The 20216-nt window shown below is 36.3% G+C and overlaps 2 long non-coding RNA genes across 2 annotated transcripts; one reads left to right on the top strand and one right to left on the bottom strand.

The window, feature by feature from the left end:
- Positions 1–5655: 5655 nt before the first annotated feature.
- Positions 5656–8437, bottom strand: LOC127085283 (uncharacterized). The gene is made up of 3 exons (XR_007789067.1): positions 7430–8437; positions 6549–6714; positions 5656–6436 (listed from the first exon to the last, which is right to left on the bottom strand). It is a non-coding gene; the product is annotated as an uncharacterized LOC127085283 (long non-coding RNA).
- LOC127085285 (uncharacterized) lies at positions 6872–19994 on the top strand. The gene is made up of 2 exons (XR_007789069.1): positions 6872–7432; positions 19545–19994. It is a non-coding gene; the product is annotated as an uncharacterized LOC127085285 (long non-coding RNA).
- The last annotated feature ends 222 nt before the right edge of the window (positions 19995–20216 follow it).

Below are 20216 nucleotides of genomic sequence, written 5' to 3'. Positions count from 1 at the left end.
CATTATAGGTCATTTTGTCTAAACCCTAATTTGAAAGTCAAATTCCCAAGGCCATAACTTGCTCAATTTTTATGATATGAAATATTTCCAAGTTGCAAAATAAAATTCAATATGTCTAATTCAACTTTTATGTTTGGAGTGAGAGTTGATTCAACTTTTATGAGCATGTGATATGAGGTTACATTATAGGTCACTTTTGACCTATACCATTGATCAAGTGATTTTTCCAAACTTCAAAAATGCATAACTCTATCATTTCAAATCCAAATGACATTAAATAGGTGACCATTTATGAAGACACTTTTCTCATTTGAAGCTCACATAAAAAGTTAAGCAAGGTGGAATATTGGGACATATGGCTTGACACTTCGAAAAAATTTCAATATGTTAAAATTTCCAAACTTCCACCTCAAAATTCTTCAAGTTCCAAGCTCCAAATGGAAAAGTTTTGAACATGAAAGTTGTTCCTCTTGATCTAACCTTTCCAAAAAGCTCAAATTTATCCATTTTGGACAAGAAATGAATAGGCTGCACATGGTATCATCATTTGGCAAGATTGAACTTCAAACATCCATGCACAATTGCCTAGCATTCCAACATGACTTCAGCATTGCTTACACTCAATTATGGATCAGATAGAGTGATTTCATGGGCCTGCACACGCCCATGCACTCAAGAATCACACATTGCTAATTTTGGAAGCTCATTTCAAGTGTGCAAATATCAACTGAATTGGCTATAAATAGAGCTCCATGTGCTCAGAATTTCACAGACATTCGCGCCAGCTTTGATCCCAAACCTCTAACCCTCTCATTTCGAAGGATAATCCTGAGAATTTCACTTGAAATTAAGTTTGAATTCTCACTATTTTGAGATTCAAAACTCCAGGGATCCAAGACCTTTTGAGAATTCAATTCTTCTTCTGCAAGCATTTGGAGTGAGATCAAGCACGAGCCAAGGCAAGAATAGCTGAATCCAGACCTACATTAAAGGTATTTTCCAGAAATTTTAATCTCTTCGATTCTCTCTTAATCTTGCTCAATTATCTTAATTCTTTGGTTGTCTGAAGTCCTACCAATGTAGGCAAGAATATTGAGTTGCTTTGAGGCCAAATCGAAGCAACTCAGTTCATGTACCTCAAATTTCAACTTCATGTATCTCTCGATATACTTGGAGTTAGGATGAATTGAGGTCAGTTTCGTGCTCTACGCCATTTTTTCTTTGAGATCATATCCTCCTTTTTTATTCTGGTGATGGTTGAAGGTGGACCAGTCCGGTGAGGTCCACCGGAGAAGAAGACCGGAGCTACAGCTCCGGCGATGTGTTGGCATCTCTCACAACCATAGGATCCAGCTGAAATGATTTAATCACAAGCGTACATGTTGATTACCACGTGTGTGGACAATTGACTCAAGTGCATGGTGAACCGCGTGCGCTCAACCACTTGATCTGCCACCTCAATTAATGAGGCGGATCAAGTGGTCCACGTTTTTCTGATTTTCTGTTTTTTATTTTAATTCCTTTGATTTTCATTAATTCATATTAGTTTTAATATTGATCCAAAAAATATGAGAGTTTCACCAAAAAATTTCAAATATTTTCCTCTTTCATATTCTGAATTAAAATTATTTTTTGGATCATTATTTATATTTTTCATGATTTAATTGATTCTTCATTTGTTTTTAATTGTTTAAAAATACTTGAGTCTTTAAAAAATCTGAAATTTTTTCTCCAAGGTCCTTTGATCTTGTTTGACCTATGATAAATATCATGGCCATTTATTTGGTGTTTTGATGAGGTTTTAGGAATTGACAAACCATATTTAATTTAAATGCCTTATTTTAGTATTTTTTTAATTTGATTAAATGCCAAATAATTTGTTGACCAATTGTGATGACTTGTTGGTGTTTGACTATTGTTGTTGGGCCTTGGTCAAGGTTGATTTGACTTTGTTAAATTAATATCATTGGATTTAGGGGATTGATGGAATGTACATTCCATCTCCCAAAATGAATGGATGATATTAATTTGGTAAAAGTCCTCCTTTGACCAATTTGTGTTTTTATCCATTCCCCTCCCACTTCATTTTATTCCCCTTCTTCATTCATCCATTCCATTTGGCCTATGATATCTCAAAATCCTAAGGCTAGTTGATTGAAAAATTAACATAAGTATGGATGAGATTAGACCACACCTTTTGCATATCCTTTTTTGTGTGTGGTAGGTTTCATGAGAATAGTCTATTATACTATTTCTCTAACATGCATTAACACCAAAATTCTATTGCCCGACCCCAAATAGTTGTGACTTCTACATAAGTCCAATTACGATTGCTTAACATAGCGCTAAATTTGTGACACAAAAGGCATAAGCGTTCTAGTTAGTGAGATTGTAAGTCTACCCTCCTTCATGGTATTGTGTGGAAACTTGGCCATTTTTTCCTTCCTTTGGAAGATGTCTTGGTTCAAGGATCCATGCTTGTGATAAGTGGGTTGAGGGTTCTCCAAAGAATATCTTAAAATGAAAAGTAAAAGCAAAACAATAGTAACTTCTAACCTTTTAACTACTAACTTTTAATTTCAAGCCCTTTACTTTAATGCCATTTAATTCTAGCTTTTATACATTTGTCATTGTTCATATCATTCTAATTGTTTATGTTAATGCAATTTTCACTTTGTCCACTTGGACCATATTGTGTGATATATTTTGTTTGCGTATACTTTGCTTGTTTGTGTGGTCTTTGACCATTAATGTACATAATAACAACAAAAACCCTAAAAAACTTTTTGTGTGGACTGTTGGCTTGATCTTGGACAAATGGACTTAGAATCTAGGCAACCTTCCTATGCTAAAGGAATTGGCCAATGCCAACTTATTGAGAAACCAAGTGCTTGCAATTTGAAAACTTCATTTGATACATCATTCAAGATCTCTCTGAGTTCATCTATAACATGATCATTGTGAAGTTGTTATTTTGAACCTGTAACTTGTGAAATTCATCTGTTACATGGGCTATTTTGAGGAAGATCATGGAATGGATAAGCTTGGATGTGGCCATCTTTATTTTATGTCTTTGCTCTTCAAGATTAATATAATTGTGCATTTGTGTGTTGCTTGATTTTGAAAGTCCAAGGGAATTCTGGGTTTCTATTGACATTCTTGTCTATTGGATTGCTACCCATTTGGTCAGATCTTTTCAACTCTAAACTTTTAATTTTGTACATAGGATAGTCTCTTCATCTTTTCCCCATTTCTTTAATTTCAAAAATATCTCCCTCCTTTTTCAAAACCTTCTTGGATTGAACTTATTTTGTTCTCAACTTTGACCATTTTTGCAAAAGATAGAAACTTTGGTCTTATGCCATTGCATTTTCAAAATTCTTTTCTAAATCAAACTTGTAAATAAACTTAACTATACTTGACTTAAACTTTCAATAAAAAGCCAAAAAGAACTAACTTATTCAAACCCTTTTTAGGCCTTTGTGCCTTTCAAACTTAACTTTTGTTAAAAGCAGTTCATTCACTTTGAAATTTGTATCACGAACTACGAGTTTTTGATCCCTCATTTTTATGTCGGTACGTAGGCACAAGACCGAAGGTCTTGTCAAACACAAAAATATAATTAATTGAATTCTTTTCTCACCCCCCCCCCCCACACACACACACATTCTATTTTGTTTGTAAACATCACTTTATACCAAGTACATATGCACACAAAAAGGGCTCCCTAGGAGTACCTAGGACACTTTGGGTGCTAACACCTTCCCTCTGTGTAACCAACCCCCTTACCTGTAATCTCTGACTTTTTATTAGTTTTGATTTGAAAACTTCTTACTTTTGGGTTTTGTTCGTACTTTTTCCCTTTTCCCTTGGAAACAATAAAAGCGCGGTGGCGACTCTTGTTATTTGATCTCTAGCTTATCCATAGCTTGATGATCATGAATTTACCGTTACAGCTGCTTCATTAATATGAAGAGTCTCATTCCAATTTCTTTTGAGATACTGCTCTAGTATCCTCTAAGAGTCTTAGATTCAATTGAGGTATCATTCCCTTGTTCGGAATATCTTAATTCTATCATATAAGTTGCTGCTTCGTTTTGATACAGAGAATCTCATTTTTGCTGTTGCTTCATGAATATGAAGAGTCTCATTCCAATTTCTTTTGAGATACTGCTCTAGTATCCTCGAAGAGTCTTAGATTCAATTGAGGTATCATTCCCTTGTTCGAAATATCTTAATTTTATCATATAAGATGCTGCTTCGTTTTGATACAGAGAATCTCATTCTTGCTACTACTTCATCAATATGAAGAGTCTCATTCTAATCATTTCTTTTGAGATACCGCTCTAGTATCCTCGAAGAGTGTTAGATTCAATTAAGGTATCATTCCCTTATTCGGAATATCTTAATTCTATCATATAAGATGTTGCTTCGATTCGATACAGAGAATCTTGTTTTTTGCTGTTTTAGATACTATTTCATTAATTTGAGGAGTCTCATTTGTTTTAAAGGTGCTGATTCGCTTGAACTTCAGAGAATATTGTGTGACCGTTTCTAGACACTGTTCTGCTAAGTGTCAGATATAGTTGAGGTATCATTCCATTGATGGAATATCTCAATCATAATTATCCAAGATATTATTCTAAAGATTCCCATAAAGTCTTGATTATTTCTTCTACCTTACAATAAATCCTCATACCGCATTTCTCACTACATTCCTCTTTATGCATTTATTCATTGAGTTTCAAAGGACAAAATTTGGGTCTTCTTGTATTTTATTATCTTTCACCGAATGTATGAAGACTATTGTCATTCTTACTTTCTAGTTCACAGTAATTAAATAGGGGCAGCTGTCATACCCCGTTTTTGTCCGGGAAATTTTCAAAAAAAACTTTCGTTAGTATCCATAACAGGAGGGAACGATGTACAGAGTCAGAATTTGTGGGTCTTATCAGGAGTTTTCTTTGTTACTACCTTAGCTTATGAAGCAAAGCCCTGATCTAAGGGGGCCCTTACCTGACTCTCCATTGCTCCTGGCGATTGGTTTCTCCTGCTTGATCAAGAGTTCACTCAACATTCATTTAGTCATAACTCTTAGTTCTGATCTAGACTTTTGATTCTGATTGGTTGCATTTTCTATGAAGTACGTACTAAAAGATCGAAGATTCATTTAACCTATCTGGCTTGTTAAGGTTGGTTCATAAGCCTGATAGGTCCATAGTTTTGTTTCTTTGATGAGGGTTTATTTAAGGCATCACATGTCCTTGATTCATTACTTGTTTGGGATTATCGTTGGCACAAAGTCACGGGATTGGTGGTCCATTCAAGATTATAGCTTGGGGCAGTAGCCATGTTCATATGATTAGTTCGAGCCAGGGTCAAAATTATCATACACCTAGTCAAGGCCAAATGTTTATTTCACTTTCCAAAAGCCACCATTAACCCATACTCAAACTACAAGTTATTCTCCAATTCTTAAAAAGGGAGAGGTTTGAGCCATTTATCCATGGCATTTAAAAAGAACTTGATGTTCCAAGGTTCGTTGTGTTCTACAGGGGGACTTTTATTCCATTTTTTGTCACGAAAAATGGTTATGGACACAAGGGTCGTTGCTTATGGCCTATGTGTGATTCGGTTAGCTAAAACTTCAGCAGGAAAAAGAAAAAAGAGGTCTCAATTATCCAAAGGAATATTACAAAAGTCCATTAAACCAAGTTACATTACAAAACTGCAAGATAACGACAATAATAACAGAAGCTGGCAAAACAATCCTCCTGATAAAAGTCTTTGTTCTCAGTGTTGAGGCTGCCAGAGGAAAGTAGACTTCCGGTAAACATCGCGACGCACTAGCTGGTATAGCCATATCATACGCTCACCGACGTTGAGAAGAAGGTTTTGCTCAAAAAGTACAATGTCCGAAATGCAGCTTCCTAGAATCTGGATGACGGATCCTATTGCAAAAGCATCATGGATTAAAGAGTGGACAAGTTGACGGGATTATCCGGCCAAGTGAAAGTACTAGCAGATGCATAACCTACAAGACTAGATCCAAACCATTAGCAAGTTTTATTACGGAATTATATCCATAAATCTAATAGCACTACTCGTGGATATTGGTTTGTTACAAGCAAGAATTGATGATGTACAAGATAATCCATAAATCCTAATAACATCACAATTGGTTTGGAGAGTTTCTTATTTTAAATTAGTATCAACACACAACAAATCGAGATGCAAATACGTGATTGAGCATGGTCAAATGACTCGATAACATAACTCAAGTCGCTACACATTACCAACAAAAGTGGCCCGATGAAGACGAAGGTTGAACATAGCAAGTTGTGCCGGTTGTAAAACAGAAACCTGCAGCGTAACGATCACGGAGAGGATATTTCGAAAAGTTTAGGATGCTACCACAACCTGTGAAGGGTTGGACCTGCAAATCATCAAAACCTACGGTTCATTAACTATCATCACTACCTGAAGTGTTAAACAAAAACTAAGAGGCATGATACAAATCCAGCCATTCAGATGCTAAATCCCCACACCAATTCTATCATCAAGGCGTAGAGGGGAAAAATCTGGCACATCAAACATTGCACGATTCGACCACACTCATATCTATATCTACAAAATGTTCTCCACGGCAAGACTATAACAACTGTGGCACCTCAGGTCGTATGATTGTCGCAAGAGTGTGTCACATCCAAGGTCCTACAAAAGCAAATAAGTTCGATTAACAAGCAACCAACACAATCCAGAAAATTACTATTGACTACCCTTCATCACAAACGAATGACAACCAAATCGTTATGTACTCATATCCCTAAGCTGCAAGGATCACTGCATTAATGCAGGATAAACTGTTAAGTCATCTTATCAGTAAAAGCCAAAATAACTTAGACTAAGAGTTGAAATATATGTAACTGTAAAAAAATCAAACTTCTACCACAACAAACGCACATTTACTGCAGTAAAACCTTAATAAAGGAGTCAACAAAAATAAGCCACATCTTTGGAGGATTATGCTACAGACAAAATAGATTGGCTCTAAACAAAAAAACAAATCAAAGGTTTGTGATCGGTCCCCAAAAAAAATCTGAGGGAAAAATTCTCTCTAACGGATTGATCCTATCCAAGATTTTCCAAATCATGAAAGATAAAGACGGAAGAGCCTCGTACAAAGACTCTATATAAAGACCATTTGATCATTGAAGCGGGGATCCTTTCGCCAAGCATCGTTACCTTGCCGAAATCTCGTACCGACCCATACCCAAAGCTCAAAATACAAAAGGTGACTCAGAGTTTATCCCTAAAACTCTGAGTAAGCCAAGCTAAGCCATTACTAAACCAAGGCACGCACCAGATCGGTAAAGAGGAACAGAAACGGAGAGGATTCGAAGTACACAAAGCAAAGAGGATCACTTACCAGGTATACTCGCGGCCAATGGATATGCGTCAATAGTTGTGCGAATCATCTTCTCTGTTTGTTTCAAACGTCATAGCATTTGCATAGATTTGTTGCTTCTGTTTTGATTTGTCAATTTCTTGGTTATTGGTGGTGGATATAAAAAGTGGCATTAGAAGCTTTTATACCTTGGTTACCTGAACCTCACATCCGTTACGGCGAGAATAGGGTGCGGAGGAATCGGATCGGGATTTAGAAATAGGATAGGCTGGCATTCGATGTTGTTTTGGGAATTAGGTAGTTGAATTTTTGTGAATCGAAGGTTGCGTAAGGGTGAACACCGAAGAGTGGGGTTCATCGCCTTCTTTCTTCTTTTTGCTTTCTTATTTTTTTTAGCTTAAAAGTTCAGGGTGTGTGTTTAAGGTGGAAGGAAGGATCCGTTACAATGCATATGTTGATTTAAGTAGAGTTTTTTTTATTCCCCATAAAGTCCATTAAATTTGGTTATTGGATTTATAAGACCTGGGTTGGACAAAGCATGTACAGTTTATCTTTTCAAAGTTTAGCTTTATTGGCATTAACGTTGTTTTAATGGCCAACAGTGGAGAATCCAAAAAGGGTCATGTGATCCTTTCTGATGTTCCATTGTATGACTTTCCCTTGCCTTGCCACGTGGGTGCTTTGAGAAGACGAAATGGCACAAGCTGCCCTTAGGTTTCTTCGTCTAGTTCGCTGGTTACAGCTCTTGTTGGGCTAGGGAGAGGTTGGGCTTAGGGCCCACGCTGACTCTTTTTTTGTTTCTTTTTTTTTGTTATTATTGCGGGAAGTGTTTGGGCCTTAGGGCCCATTCTGAATCTTTGAGGTTTTTTAAGGTCTCCTTCGGGCTTCTGTAGTTTGCTATTTTGGGACTTCACCTCTTTTATTTCCAATACACCCTTATTCATCTCATTTGGTTTAGGTGTTATTTTTAAATACTTTAATTTAATGTCGAGGTAACTATGATTAAAAAATAACGACGGTAAAAATATTTATTAGCTTAATTTCGATTATCATTATAATTATTATTTTTATTCCTATATGTTTTTTGTTAGAACACTATAATTAATCAAATAGGAGATTAAGTATTAATATTTGTAAATATTTCCTTTCCTAAAATGAGGTTAATCTCGGTCCAATACCAAATAGGCTTTCTCAAGACATGTTAACCCTAATTCACTGTGTTTAATTAATATTCTCTAAAAAAATTATTTTAAATTAATTTTTGGACGAAAAGGAGAATAGTAAGCTTCCGCTTCAGTATCTCTCGATTATTCGGATAATTGGTGTTCGCCATATTGCCCGAATTTTTGTCATTCAAATTAAAACCCTAAAACTCCATAAAATTAAAATCACTTCTCCAAACTAATTAAATTCTAAAAGCTTGGTCTTAATAATTAATTCTTGGATGAAAAGGAGAATAGTGAGCATCCACTTCACTATCTCTCGATTGTTCGAATAATTGGGCATTCGCTATATTGCTTGGATTTTCGTCATTCAAATAAAATCTTAAAAAGCTTGCAAGGCACAAATCATCTTCCTAAATTAATTTAATACTCAAAATAGATTTAATTTTAAACTTGGGATGAAAAAGAATATAGAAAGCGTCCACTTCATTATTTCTCAATTACTCGAACGATTGGCGTACGCCATATTGCTCGAATTCTTGTCATCCGATTAAAACTTTAATCGTATAAATTCAAATTATTTTCCCAAATCAAATATAATTTCAAAAACTTTATTTTTATAAAACTTTGGACGAAAAAGATAGGAGGCGTTCGTCTCACCATCTCTCGAATAATTGAATGATTGGCGCTCACCATATTGCTCAAATTATCGACTTTCGGTTAAAACACATTAAATAAATTTGGATAAGGGAATAGGTGGCGCACGCCTCATTATTTCTAGAATAAGCAAGTGGGAGGCGCACGCCTCACTACCGTGCATATTCAATTTCCGCAAACAAGCTTTCAATAATAATTCAAAGAAAAGGGAGTAGAAGGTGTTCGCCTTATTATTCTTCGAAAGAATTGAACGATTGGTGTGCACCACATTGCTCAATCTTTTGTCGTTCTTTTAAAAATATCTAACACATCAATTCAACTTGTCACCCCCGTGTGAGCAAAACTCTTTTCAAAAAGAACATTGTTTAATCTTTTTTAACGCGCACAACAAACTAGTGCTTAAGCCTCCGTCGAGAGTAGACAAGCCAACGTTTAGCCTTTAGAATGCGATCTAAACAGCTGTTCATTAAAAGCCACCAACCAACCGTAGTTCCCCAAACTACGAATGCTCTGATTTCCTTATTGAAATTCTAGTTATCAGACTTTAGATGTCACACGGGTTGTTATGACATCCAATTCTGCACAGACAGGAATTATGCAGAACTTAAATGTAAGTGCAGTAAATAACACAAGTAATTGTTTACCCAGTTCAGTCCAACATGACCTACATCTGGGGGCTACCAAGCCAGGGAGGAAATCCACTATTAGTAGTATCAATTCAAAGCTAAACTCACCCGTTTACAACTTATCACTTAATCCCTACCCAATGCAATTTCAATCTTAACCTAAGATCAGAGTTCCTACTCACTCCCCCTCAATCACCTCAGTGATTACTATCTTTAAACACTATTAAAGACAAGTTGAAGTCACACTTCAAAAACTCTTGATTGTGCTTCACAGCTTTAATCAAGATACACAGCACTCACGCTTAAAAGCTTTGAGTGACACAACACTTACAACTCAATGAACACCCTATACCAAAACAATCATCAACGTGATAATGGCTTGGCTTACAAGATATGTCTAATACAAGACTCACAAAAATACAGCAGTGAAGTATGATGGACACACAAAATCTTCACGCCTCAAAATCCCTGAAACTGAATGAAGGAACGCCTTCCTTTTATATTGCAGTATCCTCGGCTTTTGCACCTGTATTCTCCTGAATTTAAGGTCACGCGAGTTCCCATAAATTCAACATTTAGGTTACTAACAAATAGGCTATTTGTTAGGTTCATTGAATGTAGCTTGGTTGTTGATTTCCTGGATTTTCTCTCAGTAGTTGAATCCCTGAAGAATAGCCTGAGAAAAAGCTGAAACAGAAAACTGAACAACCTACAATATAGCATATGCTGTAAGGCATGAATGTCACGACATTCAGCTTGACATCAAGGTCTATATGCTGAGTCTGTTTTTCCAGAAAACAGATTGTACAATTTGCTGACCTGTGCATGATCAAAATGACCATACTACAGTAACAGCTTACATTAATAAATGTCAAAGTGTCCAACTTAACATTTACACATTTGGCCTTAAGTTAGTTCTGTTATTCTCTTGAAGAACAAAACTAAGTTACATGTTGAATTATAACAGAACACCACTCTGTCTAATGTTCAGTAGCTGCTGTCAATGATGAATGTCATAACATCCAGTTTGACATTCAGTCAGTAGGCCTTATGCCAGGTCTGGTCTTTCCTTGATAACCAGACTGGAAATAAATACTAAGTTCTAACAGAACACCTGCTGTTCTATTCCTTAGTATCTGTTGACAGGTATGAATGTCACAGCATCCAGTTTGACATTCAATAAATCCTGTGTTAGCTAGTCCTGCAGTAACTACAATGTAGTCACACATACATGTCATGACATCAGTCAAGACATTAGTAACCATCTAGTGTTTTACCATATAATGCAGCCAATTAAACACCTACACTTATTGCACCATAAGGATACGCAGGCACGAGATTGCGAGATCTTGGCGAGCACATTAATAAAAAACCTCCCTTTTCCCCCTTTTGAGGTTTCCATCCACCTCTTTTAAATATTTTTATCACTCGAAGAAAACAAACAACATTAACTAACATTCAAATCGCAAATTAAACTAAAAGGTTCTCGTTGAGTACAACGGGCGTGAGGGGTGCTAATACATTCCCCTTGCGTAATCGACTCCCGAATCCGAATATGGTTGTGATGACCATTATTCTATTTTTCAAAGGTTTTATCAATATTTTCATATTCCTTCATTGGGATAAATAAAGTTCGATGGCGACTCTGTTTGAACAATTTTTTTCCGCGATCATCGCGGGGAATCGTATTTTTCGAGATGCGACAATAATATGGCTGAGTATGAAGCTTGCACTATGGGGCTTGAAAAGGCAATTGATCTCAGAATCAAGTATTTAGACGTCTATGGAGATTCAGTTTTGGTTGTGAATCAAAACAAAGGTGAATGGGAGACAAATCAATCTGGTTTGATACCATATAGAGATTATGCGAGGAGGATTTCAACTTTCTTTACAAAGGTTGAATTTCATCACATCCCTCGAGATGAGAACCGGATGGCAGATGCTCTTGCAACGTTGGCTTCAATGATTGTCGTGAAATTTTGGAATGAAGTTCCCAATTTAACTCTGATACATCTTGATAGGCCAACTCATGTGTTTGCTGTTGAAGAGATCAAGGATGAAAAGTCGTGGTATTTTGATATTAAATATTTTCTCCAAAGTCAGATTTACCCGTCCGGGGCATCTTTGAAAGATAAGAAGACTTTGAGAATATTAGCTGGCAACTTCTACTTGAATGGTGATGTGCTTTACAAGAGAAACTTCGATATGGTTATGCTCAAATGCGTGGATAGACACGAAGGAGACTTATTGATGACTGAAGTGCATGAAGGATCCTTTGATACTCATTCCAATGGACATGTTATGGCTAAGAAGATGTTGAGAGCAGGTTACTATTGGCTGACAATGGAATATGATTGTTGCAAGTTTGTGAAGAAATCTTACAAGTGTCAAATTTATGCAGATAAAATTCATGTTCCTCCAACACTGTTGAACGTCATTTCCTCCACATGGCTCTTCTTCATGTGGGGAATCTATATGATTGGTATGGTTGAGCTTAAAGCGTCAAATGGACATCGTTTCATTTTGGTGGATATTGACTACTTCACAAAGTGGGTTTAAGCGGTATCGTAGGCAGATGTAACCAAGCAAGTTGTTGTGAGGTTTATCAAGAATCAGATTATATGCCGGTATGGTGTGTCGAGTAAGATCATTATTGATAATGGATCTAACTTGAACAATAACATGGTGGAAGCTCTTTGCAAAGACTTCAAGATTGCACATCATAATTCTTCTCCCTACAGACCTAAGATGAATGGGGTTGTTGAAGCTGCAAACAAGAATATTAAGAAGGTCATTCAGAAGATGGTTGTAACATACAAGGATTGGCATGAGATGCTCTTATTTGCTTTGCATGAGTATCGTACATCCATCCGCACTTCAACAGGGGAAACCCTTTTCTCACTTGTTTAGGGTATGGAAGTTGTGCTCCCAGTATAGGTCGGGATCCTATCATTCTGTGTCTTGATGGAAGCAAGTTAACAGAAACTGAATGGTATCAAACCAGGTATGATCAGCTGAATTTGATTGAAGAGAAGAGGTTGACTGCCATGTGTCATGGTCAGTTATACCAACAGGGAATGAAGAAAGCATTTGACAAGAAGGTCAGACGTCGTGCGTTCAGAGAAGGTGACCTTGTGCTCAAGAAGATTTTATCTTTCAAACCAGATTCTAGGGGAAAATGGACTCCTAATTATGAAGGCTCGTATGTTATTAAGAGAGCCTTTTCATGCGGTGCTTTGATTCTTACAACTATGGATGGTGAAGAGTTCACGCGTCCTGTGAATGCCGAAGCAGTCAAGAAATACTTCGCCTAAAAAAAGAATAACTCGCTAAGTTGAAAACCCGAAAGGGCGGCTTAGGCAAAAATGAGCGTCTCGTTGGATTGAAAACCCGAAAGGGCGATACAGGCAAAAGTTTGAGACATAAAACAGAAAAAAAATCCCGATAAATTGAGTACCCCACCTTGAGGAAATTTATGCAAAAATTAGAGATTATGGCAAGTAACTGCATATTGTTGATCTTCAATCTTGAAGACATTCTTGAGCACAACCTTTATTTCTGATTCATCTTCAACCGAAGCCAAGAGCACACTGGATATTAAAGTCGGTAGAAGGATTAGTGATCATTGTATTCGATGTAGCCCTTTTCCATGTAAATTACCATTTTTAAAATTTTGTAAAGATCTATGGAGTCTTGTCATTTACAAACTACCATTCTATTAAATAAAGTTGAGCTTTTTATCCAATTATTTCTACTCTTATTTATCTTTCAGTCAAATAGATTTAAATTTTTATGATGATCATTTTGAAATTAATTTTTAAATCAAAATCATGTTTTCTTAAATAATAAGAGCAATTACTTTTTAAAAGCAATCGATTTCATTTAAGGAATATCAACAACGGTCCAAGAACAGGTGAGCCCTAAAATGCGAAGCATTGTTGGTTTTCCCCAAACAGTTGTCGTGATCTCTGTTTTATTCCCAACAGCATTTCTGCATCTCCAGCCGAGTTTTGGTGATTTCCCCAGCTGAGTTTGTGACTACCTCCCTTCAAATGTAGGCGCGTTGTCTCAGTAGTTTGCATTAAATCCAGCAAGGTTCTTATTTCCCCTCAAGTCTCCAACAGATTTCATTCAGCACTAATCCTAGAGTAGTTGTTAGATCCTCTACAAGGTTGTCTCGCCATTTGATATGGTGTTGACCTAAAATTACCCGCAGAGTTGATGGTGCAGATCCTCAGTAGATTTTCTCTCTCCCCTAGCCAGGGTCGAGCCTTTGAGATGTTTGATTCGCGTTCTTCTTTCACCTCTCTTTCTCCAGTTGGTTTCTCCCTGTTGAGATTGGTCGAGTGTTGTATTGGTGATTCAAACCAGCGACAGTTGTATCATTTGTGATCGTTTTGTCATCATAATCATCATAAATACATATACATATACATCCACAAATTTTCATTATTACATTATTTGCATTATATGATTCATTATTTCTCTGATCCTCTGCTATGGTGGTATCCTTTCCCCCACGCAGATTTTGTGTGTCTGTCCTCTTTCAATAATAGAGTGTCAACCCCCTTAAGTAGAAAGAATTTAACCTTTCTCATTCCCCGCCGAGTTATGTCCTCGTGGATGATTATTTCATCTTCCTCCCCAGTTGATTATCTGGATGGAACCACTCCCCCTGAGTTATATCCTCATCGGGTTGAGTCTTTGATTGACCCTTCCTTTCTAGCTCCTACCTAGATAGGTGTTGTTGGTCCCCTGAGAGTCTATTACCCAGTAACTGGTAATATTCTCAATTTGTGAGTATTTTAATTTTGCCTGATACCCGGTAAAAGTAACATATTTCCCTTTTCTCCTCAGCGAATTCATTTTCACGTTTCCCCAGGAAGTCTATCCTCGATATGTTCATCTTAATCGATGATAAATAGTTCCTTCCCCTTCTTTGAGTCTATCCTTGATATGATCATCCTAACCGGTGACGGATATTATCTTTTTTGGTATTCTACCCAGTAAAAAGGTAGTTGTAATCCTTATTTCCTTCCCTAGAGGGTTAATCCTTGATATGTTCATCTTAACCAATGACAAATTTCCTCCTTTTTGCGGTCTTCTACCCAGTGACCGATAGCTATAAATCCTATTTCCCCTTGTGGAGTCTATCCTTGATATGTTCGCTTTAACCGGCGGCGAATATTCTCTCTTTTGGTTTTCTATCCAGTAACTGATGGATGTAATTCTTATTTCTCCCCTCAAAGTATATCCATGATATGTTCATCCTAACCGATGACGGATATCCTCTTTTTGGTATTCTATCCAGTAATTGATAGATGTAATTCCTGCTTTTTCTGGAAGTTTATCCTTGATATGTTCATCTTAACTGATGACGGATATTCTTCCTCTTGAGTCTATCCTTGATATACTCACTTTAATCAGTGATGGATATTCTCTTTCTTTAGTCTTCTACCCGGTAACCGGTAGTTGTAAACCCTATTTTGGCTTTTCCCTAATAGTTTATTCTTACCCAGTAATTGGTAATGAATACACCTCCTGTTTCCCTCAGTGAGTCATCCTTGATATGTTTACCCTAACCGATAATGGATGTCCTCTCTGTCAGAACTTGTTATCCCCGTACCCAGTAACCGGTAGTGGATAATACATTTCTGTTACTCCTGTGTTAAAGATCATCTCTTCCCCAGTTGAGTTTGAGTGAGTATTTCCTCAGTGAGATCGTTGTTTTCTGCTTGGGTCGAGTATTTCATCTTTGTTCTGATATACCCGTTCCCTTGCAGATGTCCCTTTTATTCCCCGACTGAGACTTTCCACTGATTTATTTTCACTGAATCCCTCGTGTCCCCCCAACAGTTTTAAGTCGTAGCCTGGCCTACGCGTAACTTTTATCCCCTAGAGTCTCTGTCTCCCTAGTGAGTTTTCATTATGCAATGCATTATGCTCCTGCAGACTTTCAGTCTCTCCGGATTCTTTTTCCTTTGTGGCAACATTTTCCCCACAGAGATTATTTTTAACATTTCATATCATATGCATCATGAGGTCTCTTAGGGACCAAAATTTGTTTCTATATGTTATTATTTAAGTCCATTATACTGAGTCGATACGAAGATTTTAACCTTCATCTCCTTATCTAGAACGTCCTTAAATAGGGGCAGCTGTAAGACCCTAATTTTGACCCTAAGATCCGTCATGATATTCTCATCATATGCATTAGTATTGGGATCACACCTTGGTATTCTATTTACCCCTCATTCATTGGGTTTGCATTGGGAGAGATCACCAAGCACATTTGATTGTATCATACTTCATTTTTCATTATTTACTAACCAAAATGCCAAAAATGTGTCATTGTATAGTTTAACTCTTTTGTAGGTAGTGTGCATGTTCATCTATGCTCTATCAAGCTCATATCTAGGGTTTAAGACCCTCAATGCAAGGAGCTCAATCAAGAATTGGTTTACTTTGGCTCTAAGTTTCATACATGGATCCCCATGATCTTCACATGTTATTTTGATCAAGAAATCATCAAGAGTTTGGAGTTGGTTTGCCTTGGAAACCCTAATTCATCTGGGTATCTTGTGTGACTTCTTCAACAAGTTTCCTCAAAAATTGATCAAATATTTCAAGGGATACTTCACATTACATCACCTTATTCATATATGACCTTCCATGAGTCCTAAAAGTCAAGAGAATGTCAAGCTAGCAAGTTGGTTCATGGTGGTTGACCAGAGAAAGTCAACTAGTCAAAACTGGGGTTCCCTAGACCCTATCTCCTACAATTTTTGTCATATGAAAATGATTCCAAGAGAACAGTTACTCTAAATGACATTCCAAACAACTTTCATGTTGAGTTCTAGAGCTAATTTTGCTTGGAAAGTCACTTTTATGGTGAAATATTATAGGTCATTTTGTCTAACCCTAGCTTGAAGGTCAACTTCCCAAGACCATAACTTGCTCAATTTTTATGATATGAAATCCATTCAAATTTAATGATGAAATTCAAGATGTCTACTTAAACTTTTATGTTTGTGGGAAGTGCAAATTCAACTTGAAAATGCATATGCCAAGAGGAAACATTATAGGTCATTTTGGACCAATGCCATTGAACAAGTGATTTTCCTCAACTTCTAAAATGCATAAATCCTTCATGCCAAATCCAAATGAGGTAAAATTGGTGACCAAATTTAATAGGTTTGAAATAGATACAACTTTTATGAAGGAACTTTTCTCATTTGAAGTCCATAGAAAAAGTTATTCAAGGTGGAAGAAGTGAACATTTGACTTGGGACTTAGAAAATTTTCAAATATGTTTGATTTCCTAAACTTCTACCTCAAAATTCATCATTATCCAAGCTTCAAATGAAAAAGTGTTCAACATGAAAGTCGTTTCCCTTGATCTCACCTTTCCAAAAACCTCCAAGATCGTCTCATTTGGACCAAATTTGATGAACTTGCGCATGGCTTCATTATGGGAAGTGTTTTGGCAAGATTGAACTTTAGATGATCATTTCCATTTGCATGCTTGCACACAATGATTTCAGCAGACGTTGTACACGATCTGGAAGTGGATTGCATCACTCTTAAGGCTCAAATGGTTGCCCATGCACCCATACAAGTGAATTACTATTTTTGTCCAATTTTCAAGTGGTGCAAATATCAAACACTTTGCCTATTTTAACAAGCTTAAGGCTTCAGATTCATTATCAACACCTTGCCCAAGCTTTGCTAGACCTCTGCAAACCCTCACTGCCATAGAATTTTTTGAGATTTATCTTGAAATAGAGCTTGAACTTCACCTTCTGTTTGGAAGTTCAAACTCCAGAAATTCACTTCCATTTTTAGTTCATTTGGTTTCTGCAAGCAAGAGGAGGAGAAAGCAATCAAATCCAGAACAAGATCAAGTCAAATTGGATCAACTCGAAGGTAAATTTTCATAAACTTCCACTCTTCGATTCTCTCTTATTTCTCCATTATTCTTGTTGATTTTTGGTTGTCTGAAGTCCTACCAATGTAGGCAACAAGATTGAGTTGCTTGGAGGTCAAATCGAAGCAACTCAGTTCATGATCCTCAAAATTCAACTCCCTGTATCTTCTCATATACTTGGAGTTAGACAAAATTGAGGCCAGATTCGAGCTCCTGAGCATTTTTTCTTTAACTCCATGTCTTGCTTTTTCATTTTGATGATGGTTGAAGGTGGACCAGTCTGGTGAGGTCCACCGGAGAAGAAGATCAGAGCTCTGGCTCCGGCGATGTGTTGGCAAGCTTCTCAACCACAGGATCCATTTAAATTGTTTTAATGCTGAGCGTTGTTTGTGATTACCACGTGTGATGCTCAGTTGACTAAAGACCATATGGAATGTGCGTTTTAGACCATCTGATTTGCCTCTCAATTAATGAGAGAGATCAGATGGTCCACGTATTTTGAATTTCTGAATTTTCATTTTAATTGCTTTATTTTCATTAATTCATATTAATTTCATTACTGATCCAAAAAATATGGGACTTTCACCAAAAAAATTCAAATATTTCCCTCTTTCATTTTCTGAATTGAAATTAATTTTAGGATTAATATTGATATTTTTCATGATTTAATTGTTTTTATGCATATTTTAAATTGTTTAAAAATACTTCTGACTTTTTTAAAATAGTGAAAAAATTTCTCCAAGGTCCTTTGACCTTGTTTGACCTATGATAGATCTCTTGGCCATTTATTTGGTGTTTTGAAGAGGTTTTAGGTTTTTGATAAAATATAATTTAACTTAATGTATTTTTAATTGATTTTTTTATTTGTTTAATTGAAATAATTTGTGTTGAGCCATTTTTATTGACTTGTGGAGTTTGACTATTGTGTTTGGGCCTTGGTCAAGGTTGATTTGACTTTTGTTGAATTAAAATCATTGGATTTAGGGGATTGATGAAATGTACATTTCATCTTCCAAAATGAATGAATGATTTTAATTTGATGAAATTCCTCCCATGACCAATTTGTGTTTGTCTCCTTTCCCCTCCCTCTTCATCTTCAATCCCTTTCTATCTCACTCCTCTCATTGGCCAATGACATCTCAATATCCTAAGGCTAATTGGTTCATGAACCAATATAAGTATGGATGAGATTAGGTCCACCCTTTGATCATTTTATTTTTGTGTGTGGTATGTTTTAGGAGTATGGTTCATTATACCATATCTCTAACATGCATTAACACCAAAAAAATTCTTGCCCGACCTCAGATAGTTGTGACTTTTACATAAGTCCAATTATGATTGCTTAACATAGCGTTAAATCTTGACATAAAAGGCATAGCATTCTAGTAAGTGAGATTGTAAGTCTCCCCCCTTTCATGGTATTGTGTGGAAACTTGGTCTTTTTTCCTTCCTTTGGAAGATGTCTTGGTTCAAGGATCCATGCTTGTGAATAGATGGTTGAGTTTTCTCCAAAGAATGACTTAAACAATTGAAAAGTAAAGTTCCACTAACTTCTAATCCACTAACTATTTGACTAACTTTTAATTTCAAGCCATTTACTTTTATGCACTTCAAATTCAAGCCATTTATCATTTGTCATTATACATATCATTTAACTTGTTTATTTTAATGCCATTTTCACTTTACTCACTTGAGCCATATATTGTGATTATATTGTGATTGTATATACTTGTTTTGTATTTTGTTTGTGTTTGTGGTCTTAGGACATTAAAGTACATAATAAACCACAAAAACCCTAAAAACTATTTGTGTGGACTGTTGGATTTGATCTGAGACTTGGACTTAGAATTAGGCAACATTCCCTATGCAAAAGGACTTGGCCAATGCCAACATTTCTGAAACAAAGTCATTATGAAGTGAGCTTTCATCTGATGCAAGTATTGGGATCCACTTGAGTTTATCTGCTACATGGTCTTGATGCAAATGTTACTTTGAACCTGTGTCTAATGCCTTATTCTGAGCCATTTAAGGAGTATGTCATCTGATACATGGGGAAGATTATGAAGAAGATTATGAAGTTGCTAGCTTGGATGTGGCTATCTTTATTTGATGCCTTGCTCTTCATCTTGCTACTTGTGTATTGATATTGCTTGATCCTAAAGTCCAAAGGGAAAAGTGGGTTTCTATATGACATTCTTGTCTATTGGATTGCATCCCATTGGTCAGATCTTTTCAACTTTTAACTTTTAAATTTTTGCTTAGGATTAGTCTCTTCATCTCTTCCCACTTCTTAAATTTCAAATCTCTCCCTCTTTTTAAAAACCTTCTTTGCTTGTGATTTCTAAATTTAGACTTTATTACAAATTAGAAACTTTGGCCTTATGCCATTTCATTTTTAACTCTTTTCTTAAATCAAACTTGTAAATGAATTTAAC

The sequence above is a fragment of the Lathyrus oleraceus genome, chromosome 5 (assembly GCF_024323335.1).
Source record: "Lathyrus oleraceus cultivar Zhongwan6 chromosome 5, CAAS_Psat_ZW6_1.0, whole genome shotgun sequence".
Classification (NCBI taxonomy): domain Eukaryota; kingdom Viridiplantae; phylum Streptophyta; class Magnoliopsida; order Fabales; family Fabaceae; genus Lathyrus; species Lathyrus oleraceus.
The sequence above is the reverse complement of the archived record's forward strand: the minus strand, read 5'-3'. Positions and strand labels throughout refer to the sequence as shown.